This window comes from Dipteris shenzhenensis, chromosome 21, assembly GCF_047967505.1.
Source record: "Dipteris shenzhenensis isolate YYH24624 ecotype China chromosome 21, Dip_SZ_1.0, whole genome shotgun sequence".
NCBI lineage: Eukaryota > Viridiplantae > Streptophyta > Polypodiopsida > Gleicheniales > Dipteridaceae > Dipteris > Dipteris shenzhenensis.
In genome coordinates, this window is record NC_141616.1 from 25,518,436 (window position 1) to 25,531,271 (window position 12,836).

The window sequence follows — 12,836 nt, forward strand, 5'->3', positions numbered from 1 at the left end:
TCTTCCTCATCAAGTCACAGGTATGTTTCGTAAACAGTAATTAACCTTACTACCGTTAATTCGATAAAATTATTTCCGCCCCAAAGAGAACTCCGAACAACGAAACCCATTCCCATATATATAATTTTAGGAGCTATGGGGTCACGTCCGTTCTCCATAAGGCGATCAGCTTAACCTTGTATACACACAAGAGCAGCCAGTGAACTGACACAGCAAATGCGACAAATACAGAAACAGACCAGCGCACAACGCCACAGCAATAAATGTCGGAATTCCATAATGGATCGCAAGTCGATACTCAGATTACTAACCAAGAGATTGAACCAAAAAGTACGACTTAAGGAGTCCTAACAAATCACATCCACATAAGTAGACCACAGAAAATCGATTACTACAGCTTCCCGGAAGCCCTAATTTAGGCTTGTTAACCTTTTCCCAGCCGGACCTCTACGCTGTGAGAACCACCGCGCCCCCAGCCTCCTTGATCTTCTTTTCCGCGAGCTTAGAGAAAAACTTGGCCTTCACTACCAAAGGATGCGACGGGACGTCACCCTTGCCGAGGACCTTGAAGAAACCGTGCTGGCAAACGTCAACGAAGGGGGCCTTGTCTGGGGAGGCGAGGGCCTTAACATCGTTGGGGAGCAAGGACCAGAGGCGATCAACATTGACGATGGGGCAATGGAATTTGTTCATAGATTTATGGAAGTAACGCATGCCGACCTTACCGAAGTAACCGGGGTGGTATTTGTCGAAGAGGATGCGATGGTGGTGCATACCGCCAGCGTTACCGCGACCTCCGGGGTGTTTACGGTGCTTACCGATGCGGCCATGGCCTGCACTAACGTGACCTCTCTTCTTCCTGTTCTTCTTCAAGCGAGTGGTCATGGCTATGGCGGGCTTCTCTTCCCCTCTATACAGGAAGACGAAACAGAGAGGTTTTTAGGGTTTCCCCTTCCACACTCAAAATGAAAGAAGACCCTCTTGTTGCGATCACAAACATCTTATATCTAAACCCTAATCACCTAAGAATTTCATTTTTACCTCTTTGGGAAAAAAAAAGAATTTCTTTTTTACCAAGTTCATCCTTCTCGTTTAAGATCTCTCCTAGGCCTCGTGCTTTAGCATGTGGTTGGGTGTGTGTGTGTGTGTGTGTGTGAGTTGAGTTGACCACAGCTCTTGACCCTGTGCCCACCGGCCCAAGGCGGCTATCCATCCGGGTGGGTGTGTGAAAAACAGATCTTTTCAATCATTTTTGAAGGGTGCTCCAAGAGTTTTTGTCCAATGTCGCACTTCTTTTTTAAGGTCCGTCTCTCTCATGCCCTTCTCGGGGAAAAGGCAAAATTCCCTCTCTAGGGCATTGTAGCCTTCAAATTTAGGGACTGGTTTATGTACCCAATAAATAATAGGTTGGTGTGAACTAAGAATAGGGATTGGTTCATTGTTCACAAAAAAGATTGTTCCCAACAAATCATAAAACTTGGGTTTTTGAAGAACTTTCTTGAGTATTTGCAGATTTGTTAGCTAAACTGTAACGAAATTGCCTAAAATTTTGCAAATTCTGCAAAATTGAGAAAATATTTTTAATTGGTCAAAATGAAAATCTTGTGAGTCTATTGTATATAGTTTGTACACACTGCCAAAGGGTGCCCCAAAGGCTCCCAACCTGTGGGCAAACAAAAATTGTTTTGGGCAATCTTCAATGGGCAAGGGGTTGAATCTTTATAAATAGGTAGCATTTAATGGGGAGTGGTCCTCTACTTGCCCAAGCTTGGGCAGTCTAGGTTGCTAGTGATAGGCATCGCTTATGATGGGCAAGAGGTGGCAATTGACTCAACTTTTGGAATCACCTACTTTTTTATGTGTGTACAAGGGTGTGCGCCGTCCACCCCAATGGAGCATCTTAATGCCCCCCGCACCCCCCCTAACTAATGATGGGTTAGGCCAAGGAGTGTAAAGGGTCTAATACCAATACTAGCCGTCCGTGTGTTGTCCATTGGTTGTGGCAATATCCTTTCTTTGAGATCTTTACACAAGTCCTTCCTAGGTAGGGCCTTCATTAAGCCCAAGATTTGACCCAATCATTGCAAACTTTTAGGCATTTTTTTCAGTCAAATAAAAACAGTTTTGAAAAGGGGCAAATTAGACAAGGCGTATGGTGGACTAGAGTTAGCTCAAGCGGTTCGAAGCCAAATATTGTGTGGTTTTGAAATGAATTCAATCAATGCATATCAAGAGGCAGAAGAAAGACACAGGAATAGGGTTTCCTCTGCCAAAGACACAAATGAAAGAAGCCCACTCCCAAAACACAAAACTTATATATATACCAAACCCTAATTGCCTTTACAGCCCTACTACCAAGACCAATCGTCTAACGTCCTCCATTGGTTGGCATTCTCCTTTCTTTGAGATCTTCACCTTTTCCTCAAGTGAAGGCACGTTGAAAATGTCACATCCCATAGGTCCTCCCTACGGCCTTCACTAAGCCAAAGATTTGACCTGATCATTGTAAGTTTTTGGGCATTTTTCTCTATCAAATAAAGGCAATTTTGATGATAGCTTCAAGCCAAATATTGTGTGGGTTTAGAGTTTGGAATTAATTCAATCAATGCATTCTCCATGAGGGGATTTTAAAAAGATTGTTTCAATAACAAGTAGAAAAGGAAGGCTCATTCCATAGAGTGCTATTGGAATGGATAAGGCCAAAAGTCTTTCCACACACACCTACGTACACAAGATGTGAATCGGCTTAGTAACCGCTCACCAACTAGAGCAGTTCTATAAATTGTAACCTCTGTCTTGATAAAATTCATTCATTCTTTTGTGTGCATCTCTCCAGTTTCTTCTCGCTCTCATCATGGCTTTCTTGAGGAGTCTTCTCAAGCCTCTTAGCTTTTTGTCTCTTTCTGACATGGTATCAGATGTTCAGCATTGCTATTACCATCCTATGGCCCCACTGGTCTTTCCCAAGTGGCCACGCTTGCTGAAAACAACCCTCCCTTTGGGTACATCTCTTAATTCTGCTCACCTCTCTCAATGGCGCACACCTTCTAAGCCCGTTCATTCCTTAGAGGATGTACTCCTATAATGCAGGCCTTAAGCCAAAGCCAAGGCTCCTGTTCCTTGTGATGAAAACCATCAGGTGGCTGCTACTGCCTCATGTTCTACCATAAGTAGCTTAATGGCTCCCATCAGCTACGGCGTTTTGACTACAGTGATACATCAGTAAGATGTCCCCCTTGTTTCGGACACTGCTACCCCGGTTATGGTTAAACACAACACCCCTTCTTTGTTGTGGTTGATCGCAAACGCTCCTTTTCCAGGGTCCAATCTTCATCCCTGTGGTGTTTCCAATCGCGACCTTACCCAACATAACTATTGCAACGATGCGCTTCTCAGCCATGATGTGCCGCTCAGAATTTGTTCCATCAACCCTCTGCTACACACTTGCATGAGAGTCATCGTTTCGAAGATATGCTTTCTGTGGAGCCCTCTCTTATGGGCATCTCTAGCAACGTTCTACACAATCTAGATGAGCAATCGACTGTCTCTCTTCATGTTGCAGACAATATTCACAGAGATTTCTCTATTGATGGACTTCTTCCCATAGGCGCTCACATCTCCATAATAGTTGATCGCCATGCCACTATCAAAATTCTTGCATCTCGCAACTACATCTACTACCTCCTCAATGAAATGAGAACTCCACCTATCATCTCCTTTACCATCCAGCCTGCATTTCAGTGCGACGATCATTCCTTGTACTTAGCATCAGTTCCTCTTGACAATTTCTCTCAAGCCTCTACCATTGCCGTCGTTGTTGCTTGCCAAGACAACCATGTCTATAACCACTCCACCAACAAATACAACATTACCTTCATCATCGACTTTGTATCTCCTTATGCTTCCACTGCTACAGACATCCTTCAAAGTGGTGGTCCAATGCTAATGTCCTCTTCCATGGGCCCTTACCTTGGCAACGGCATTTGGTCTAATGACATCTTTACTATGCTTTGTAAAAATTTAATTGCCAGCTTAATTGATAGGTCGCTTCAGTCATTCAAGTCTCCACATGTTGAGATGTGTCTATGCAATCTTGCATATGGTTTCAATGACAACTGTGCTTTCGCTCTCGAAGGATATATGTCATGCTTATTAGCAAGTTCTTGCATGCATTCTATCAGCCTAGATGGACTTTTTTTTCTCATGAAGATATGTCCGTTCAACTATGCTCATTCAATAGCCGAAGTGCACTTCCTCAATTGGCATTACTCTAGTTTCTCGCAAAGATTCTCATGGTGGTGACAACCTTATCCAAGCTTCATTGTTTATCTTTACCTTTGCAGGTGCCCAACCAACATTGCAAGCACATCTCATTGGCACAACAAATGGTAGCCTTCTCCCCTCCAACAATGTTATTAATCCACTGCTTACATATGGTTCTACAAATGGATGTAAGGGCAACATGTACGTTGCATCTCCTAAAGATGCTCTACATGTAATTCTATATGGAGAGGATTGTCTATTGGTTTATCAACATTACTCATCTACTCCCAGTGACAAATTCACACTTCCCTCTACATGTAATTCTATATGGAGAGGATTGTCTATTGGTTTATCAACTTTACTCGTCTACTCCCACTGACAAATTCACACTTCCCTCTCACTTGTGGGGGAGTAATGGCCTAGGAATGGTGATGTTCAAGCTCAAGAGAAGAAGCTCAACACTAAAGTAAAGGTAGTTCTTGATGTTTCAAAAGCAATAATTCAAGAAAAGCCTGCTCTAAGAGTGAAAATGAAATCCAAACCATACTAGACCTCAGCTCAAGTCTTATGCACCGTGGGACTCACCACACATTAAATAGGTGATTGTAAACATACTTTGTTACTCGTATAGACTTTTAGTCTTATGAGGGAGTATTGGAATGGATAAGGCAAAAAGTCTTTCCACACACACCTACGTAGACAAGCTTAGTAACCGATCACCAACTGAAACGGTCCTATAAGTTGTAACCTTTGTCTCGATGAAATTCATTCATTCTTTTGTGTGCATCTCTCACATTTCTCCTCGCTCTCGCCATGGCTTTCTTGAGGAGTCTTCTCAAGCCTCTTAGCTTTTCATCTCTTTCTGCAAGTGCTTCTTCAAAGCTAAAAAAAGTTACACAAGGCATTTAAAATCAATCAATTGAACCATACCATTTAAAATAAGTCATCAATTGCACCATTTGAAATCACTCATCAATTGCACCATATCTCCTTTTGTGAGTGCCCTTGAGCATCGACCTTAATCTACCCACAATGGATGTGTAGTTTATTTCTAATTTATCTCTTTGCTTTTGTTTATTTGCACATTGTTAGATGTGAATGGATAGGTGCTATAATATAGCTTCATCATCATTTTGATCAATGTGGTTTTGCAAAGGCTATGCTCATAGATAAGGTAAAAGGCCAAAATGCACCTCCCTTTAGATTTATGTAATTGACTATTTGCCTCGATTGTCTTGATGCCAACTATTTATTGTTGTATAGCCACAAAAGCATCATACAAACTCACTAAGGATTGGTAAGTAGTATCACTAGCACATATTATGCACATCAACAGTCTTCACACCATGTGGTAAGTTGGTAGGGGAGTCAAAACCAAGTGGTGGATCTTGCTACTCTCCTTCCCTAACCATTGAAAACTATGTGAACTCGATCACTAGTCCTCAACAAGGTGCATCTTTTCAGCTTGTCTCACTGAGCCACTAGTCCATCAATTGCCACAATAACTGAATTGGAGTCTCATTAGAGTTGGAGTCCTCTTGCCCTTCTCCCTCTCCTTGTTTCCTCCTCCACATCACAAGCACCCCTCCCCCCCCCCCTCTCTCTTCACTTACTCTTCCTCCCTCTACCTCCCTAATACACCTCCCTTCCTTCTTGCACCACAAATATCTCCTCCCTCTTCCTTCCTCATCCCCCCCTCATTGTCTTCCCTTTATCTCCCTCTGTCCCAACCTATTGCATATGCAACATGTCACAGGGGAGGGAAATTTTGGTTTTTTCAAAGAGTGCTTCTCTTCTCCCCTTGGCCCACCAACCTCTTGATGGCTCCACTCCTTATCACTTCCTCCTCACCTCCCTCTCTTCTACTCATTATCCCTTCCTCCTCATCTCCCTCTCTCCTTTCATCCTCCCATCAGAATTTCCCCTCCCCTTGTCCTTCCTTCTACTCCTTGCCTCCTTCTCCCTTCATCATTGCCACTGCCTCTACTCCTCCCCTTCTCCTCATGCCCTTCCCTGCTCCTCCCCGTCAAAATCTCCCCTCCCCTCCTCCTTTCTTCTCTCCCTCCCCTCCTTCCTTTCTTCTCTCCCTCCCCTCCTTCTACCCTCCTTCTCTTCCATTCACCTCCCTCTCTCTCTCTCTCTCTCTCTCTCTCTCTCTCTCTCTCTCTCTCTCTCCAACTCTTTGCCTCCCCTTTGCACCTCTTTCCTCGTTGCTTCTTCCCCCTCAAAATCCCCCCTCCCCTTCTCCTTCCTTCTTAGTTTGGAATACCAGATGTACTCCTAACCATTGGTCCACATATAAACTTCAACAAACTTTGCACTCGCATCATTAGGAATGGTATAAAATTTCAATGCTCCCAATGTTTCCACAAGTGCTCCACCATGCAAATCAATAGTTATGATCATATTGAACCTATTTGTTTTGAGTTTAGAATTCACTATCCCAAGCCATTTAAACATCTTATTCCCCCATATTTTCTTATAATAGTCTCTTCAACACCTTTCTCCTAAGTATGTTGATTAATAATCAAGTCAGAAACACCAAAAAATGCCTTGAAGCGGTGAGAATAGATAAGACACTATTGTCCTGCACCTTTTGAGACCCCCTTCAACATAAAACCCCTACCAATTACTGTCAAGTCCTCTAGGCCTTCAACATAGAACCATATTAGCAAAGAAAATATGTTCACATGCCATTGCCTTTAAAGTTTAAGTTGGCCCAACCTACACGCTAGATTATTATGTAATGTGTAGTTTAGAAAGAAAGTTTGCTCACATGCCACTTGGCTTTCTTATAAGGTTTTGGATTATATATTACAAAGACATGGTATTAACCAACAACACACTACATAATGAAGGTAGTATATTGGTTACAATATGACTATGTTATGTCACCTAATGTCCTCGTCATCCATATTCATTACACCTTGGTCATTGTCAACGTGAGTCGGTCACACTTGCTAGAGTGATATGCACACACGAATATGAATGGCTGCTACGAACATGCATGAGATTTCTCTACATATGATACCTCCACTTAACAATGAGGATAGCAACACCTCCTCCAAATGGAAATGAGGGCATTCCTCTTGAATGACATGTGGAATACTTGCCATACATGGAAATGCTTGCCATATAAAAAAGTTTTTGAGCCATAGGGCCTAAAATGTTGAAAAATGCTTGCCAAACAAGGTGAACGACGTTCAAGTGGCTTGCCTTCTTGAATTGAATGCACAGTAAGGAAAAGAGGGCAGGGGGAGAGAGAGAGAGAGAGAGAGAGAGAGAGAGAGAGAGAGAGAGAGAGAGAGAGAGAGAAAGAGAGAGAGAGAGAGAGAGAGAGAGAGAGAGAGACAAACTATACCTTCAACTGCTACTTCCAACGGCTATTGTGCATGCCAGTCAATCATTTCTAGCCTATCCCAAGATATGTCGACTTGCTGGTGGGACTGTTTGGTGGGGGCTAGCTATCCTCTTGGATTTTTAGGGGTAGTTACATGCACAGATGACCGATTTCCTTTGTTTGGTGGTGACACGTCTTTGTATGCACTTTGGGAGGTCTTTGATTTGTCCTACCTCGTGTGGTTTGTCATGTCCCCCTTAGTTTCTTGGTTGGCTTGGCCTTTGGTTTAGGCAATTCCACCTTTCAAGGTGCCTAGCTCAAGGGGGGTGTTGGGAATGGGCTAACCCTCTTGGTGTACCCCCTTGTGTGGCTTAATTGTTTAATCGGATAATGAATTAATGGGCTCCTTATGGCATTGTATGACATTTGGATTTGTGCCATTACAATCCCATAAGCGATGAGAAGTTATTGGGGGCCTTTGATATAATGGTGGATTGCAACGTCTCTCTCTCATCCCTCTCAAGACATTTTGGGAGAGAGAGAGAGAATATGTGTGGCTATGGGGCAGGGATTTTTGGGACTCCCACACCAAGTGCATTCCCCTTGGGAACACGGATATAATTGGAATGTCTTTAAAGACCAAGCCCTCATCCTTTGATCATTTCAAGAGAAATGCTACTACTTTAAAATATCCTTTTACTCCCCAACATCTTTTTCTCCTTTAGAATAGCTTATACAACCTCTATCATTTGAGTTAGAAGCTTTGATCAACATACTTGCATAAGAGATGTTCCTCAATGCATGATGATCTCACCAATGATGAGAAGAGCTCACTAAAATGTGGGAAGGTTCCATACAAGTTTTAAAAGTTGGATCCATGATTGCAACTCTTGCTCAAGGGCCAATCAGCAACATCAGATTGACATGTGCAAAACACTAAAGCAAGGAATGCATGCAACCAAGAAGCAACAACAAAAAGCCACATGCAAAGAAGATGATGTAGGCGGTAGAAGTTAGAAGTTTGCAGTCAAGTACTACGACATGTGCTAGCTTGGCTAAACAAGATAGCAACCCAAGATGTAGCATGATAGTCGATGACATGTGGCAAGGCAAGTGGCAAAATTTGTGGCAATAAATGGATTGACATGGTGGAGATTACCTTGAAGGCCTCTATTTTAAATATAAAAATTGACACAAAAAATTGAAGTATGAAATACACTCTCATATGAGAGAAGTAAGGAAAAAGAAGTAAGAGCGTAGGAGTAATCAACAATGGAAGGTGTGGGGGTTAAAGGTCATTGTGCCTTTACCCCGGTTATGTACAATACTCAAACACATATATAAATGAATGAAAAAGAAGATTAGGGTGGTTCTGCACCCACCAAAACTTGTGTGGCTCTTTGTCTCTCTCTCTCCTTCTTCCGTTCTTACTTCCGTTGAGAGCACTCTCAACTGGTATCAGAGCCCGGGTGATCTAGCTGAGCGTGTGTGAATGCTTGGAAGCTCAGCAACTCTATGGGAGGAAGGAGAAGCTCTGTGGGAAGCTTTGTGGGCAACTTTACTTGCATCCGAGTGTGCAGAGACCTTGGAGGAACCTTTGGAAAAGTCACTTTGGCTTTACGAAGTGGTTTTGAGAGCCTGTTAAGAGCTTTCAAAGAAAAAGTCGTTTTTTGAGCATTTCCCTGTTCCGTTCGATGGCAGAGACTCCGTATTAACTTGTAGAGGCAACTATTGCTTGCTTTTGGTATCCACATTACTTCAGGAGCCTGGAAACACCTTCATTCCTGAATCTGGGATCATTTCATTGGATTTCTGAGTCACTCTGTCAGTTCCTGCGTTTTTGCCTGGGTGTTGGAACTCAAGTTTGGAGCAACCATTTGCAGATCTGTCAGTTCCAGTGGACTCAGGAGGTCCTAAAACTTCTATGTTGCTCATCATTCGCACTCCGGTGGAGTTTACAAACAGCTCTGTTTCCAAAAACGTTTTTCAGTCCGTGTGTTGGACCCAGTGATTGAGACCACGGTTTCCAAAACCGTCTGTCCCATTGCGTTCCGGACGCCCAAAAACCCCTACCTATCAGTTCTTGCGTGATTTGGTGAAGGATTTTCAGAGTTATAAATCTCTGTGTATTCGATTTCGTCTCTCTGTTATGCATTTTTCATACTAAGGTTTTGAAACCTTAGATTTATGCCGCATGGCAGTGGATAAGTGTTGACTCCCATTTCTCACTCATCGGTTGGGATTTTGGAGTTCTGGCAAAAGAGAGATATTTGCAGATTTTCTTGCTAAGTCCGATTATGCAATGGTGCCCATGTTTTGAGGCATCTCAGGTTCTATTTTCAGTAGCGGTCATTACCGTGGGACTATGATTTCTTGAGCATACCTTATGCAGATCACTCTGGTTGCAGTGTGCCCTCATTCGTGGTATGCATTGAGCAGTGTGCGCTCATTCGTGGTATGCATTGGGCTGCATTGGATGATTTATAGGCCATTTGGATGCATTGCGGTCCTTGTTAGATGTGCTGATAGGCCTAAATTGCCTTGTGGGATGCTATCTATATGGACGCTCTGCACATGGATGCTATTTTATGCTGAGGGACAGCTTTGACACATCGCAGGTGATGCACTGATAGTGCTATGCTCTCTTGGATGAGATATTATTGATGCATATGCCAATGGACGGTGTTTATGCTTGAGTCATTTGGCACTTATTGGCATTTTATTTTGGGCCAAATTTGCTCATATGGATGCATAGTATATGCACATGAGTCAGATGCATCTTTTGATGCTTTGCGCTTTGAGTTTTGGTGATATTTCACTCTATTGTGGCATACACATTTGGGTGCACCTGGTATTTGTTGTGATTCTCTCTTGCAGGCACTAGCATTTGGGATTTTGCTTTATTTGCATCATGGCATCCTCTTCCATGTCTGAAAAGGAGTTTTTCAGCATTAAAAAGTTTGATGGGACAAACTTTTCTTTGTGGAAAGAACAAATAAGGGATGTGCTTATTCAAAAGAAGCAGATTAAACCCTTGGCAGGGATTGAAGCTAAGCCTGCAAATATGTCTGAGGATGATTGGAATGAGTTGGATGCATTAGCAAAGTCTACTATTAGACTTCATCTTACAGAGTCAGTTTATTTCACAGTAGTGAATGAGAAGACTGAATGAGCAGACTACGGAAGATTTGTGGAAGAAACTGTGTGCCACTTATGAGAAGGAAACTGCCTCTAATAAAGATTACCTCATGAAGAGGTTGTTTGAGCTGCAGATGAAGGAAGGGGTCTCCATTGCTTCTCACTTGAATGAATTCAAGATTATTTTCAGCCAGCTTCAGGCTCAGAAGATGAATTTTGATCCAGAGACTAAGGCAATATTTCTCTTATGTTCATTGCCATCCTCATGGGATACCTTCCATACAGCTGTCAGTAACTCTGCACCTGGTGGAGTACTGAAATTTGATGATGTTGTGGGTAGCTTGTTGGCCGAGGAGATTAGACGGAAGTCTATGGATGGCAACAAGCAGGATGCAGCCTTAAATGTGCAAAGGGGCAGATCACAGTTCAGGGGGAAGTCCCAAGAAAGAGGGAAGTCTCGTAGCAAATCCAGGGCATGGAACATTGAGTGTTACCATTGTGGCAAGAAGGGACATATGAAAAAGGATTGCTACAAGCTGAAAAGAGAGCAAAAGGATAAGAAAAAGAATGCAAATTGGGGTGCAAATCAGAAGGAAGAGAGTCCAAGGGAGGACAAAGGAAAAGTGAAGATCGAGGAGATCAATGCAGTCACACATGATAGTGACAATTATGTTCTCTTCATGTCTAGTTTATCTGCAGAGTTGCTTACCACTTCAAATGATGCATATTCCCAGGATTGCATTTTGGATTCTGGTGCCTCATTCCATGTTACTCCCCATAGGGAATGGTTCTCCACTTATGATAGTGGAAAGACAGGTTGTGTGCATCTTGGAAATGACTATGCATGTGACATAGTGGGAGCAGGTGACATAAAGTTTTCTTTTGCAAATGGGTCTACATTTGTTTTGAAACATGTGAGACATGTGCCTAAGTTGACCAAGAGTCTTATTTCAGTGGGTCAGCTAGATGATGCTGGTTTTCACACCACTTTTGGCTTTCAAAGTTGGAAAATTCAAAAGGGCTCTATGCTTTTGGCTAGGGGTGCCAAGTGTGGGACTTTGTATCCCTTACATGTATCAGGGGTATTTGATCATGTTGTTGCAATAACCGAGCAGCCAAGCACTTCTTTGTAGCATTGCAGGTTGGGGCACATGAGCCAGAATGGAATGAAACTCTTATGCCGTTTGGGTTATGTACCGCATTTGAGTTTCTCTGATTTTGAATTTTGTGAGCACTGTCTCTATGGGAAGCAGACTAAATCAGCCCATAAAAGAAGGGGAAAGAAAGAGTTTGAAATGCTTGATTTGGTACATTCAGACGTATGTGGTCCCATGCCTACACGGTCATTAGGCGGGGCTGAATACTATGTGACATTCATTGATGATGCAACTAGGAAAGTGTGGGCTTATGCTATAGATCGGAAGAGTGATGTGTTCCAGGTATTTCAGAAATGGCTGGCCTTAGTTGAGAATCAGTCAGGTAGAATGCTTAAATGCCTACGGACTGACAATGGTGGAGAGTATCTCTTTCATGACTTTCAGCATTTTTGTGATACTCGTGGGATTAAGAGGGAGCTTACATCCCCTCATACTCCAGAGCAAAATCCAGTTGCAGAAAAGATGAACCATACCATTCAAGAAAGGTTGCAATGCATGCTTTCCAATGCAAGTCTTTCTGGTGGTTTTTGGGCTGAGGCAATGAAGACTGCAGTGCATGTGATCAATAGATCACCTAGTAAGAGTTTGGATGGTGGTATTCTTGAAGGAGTGGCAAGAAGCCCTCTTACTCTCATTTGCATATATTTGGGTGTGAGGCATATGCACATGTGCCAAAAGAGCTTCGAAAGAAGCTAGATCCTAAGTCTAGGAAATGCATCTTTCTGGGTTATGGTGAAAGTGGAGAGATGGGCTATCGTCTCTGGGATCCAGAAGCAAAGAAGATCATACACAGCCATGATGTGGTCTTCAATGAGAAGAAGATGCATAAGGCACCCATGAGGGATGTGGAAATGAGGAGAATCACTTTCCAGGATGTGAATCCACCTGCCTATGTTGATAGACAGCAAGCTGTCCATGCCCCAAATGTGCAAGAAATG

General features: G+C 42.9%; 1 pseudogene; it reads right to left on the reverse strand.

Moving 5' to 3' along the window:
• Positions 1-303: 303 nt before the first annotated feature.
• On the reverse strand, positions 304-977 carry LOC147888683 (large ribosomal subunit protein uL15x pseudogene; annotated as a pseudogene).
• Between the last annotated feature and the right edge of the window lie 11,859 nt (positions 978-12,836).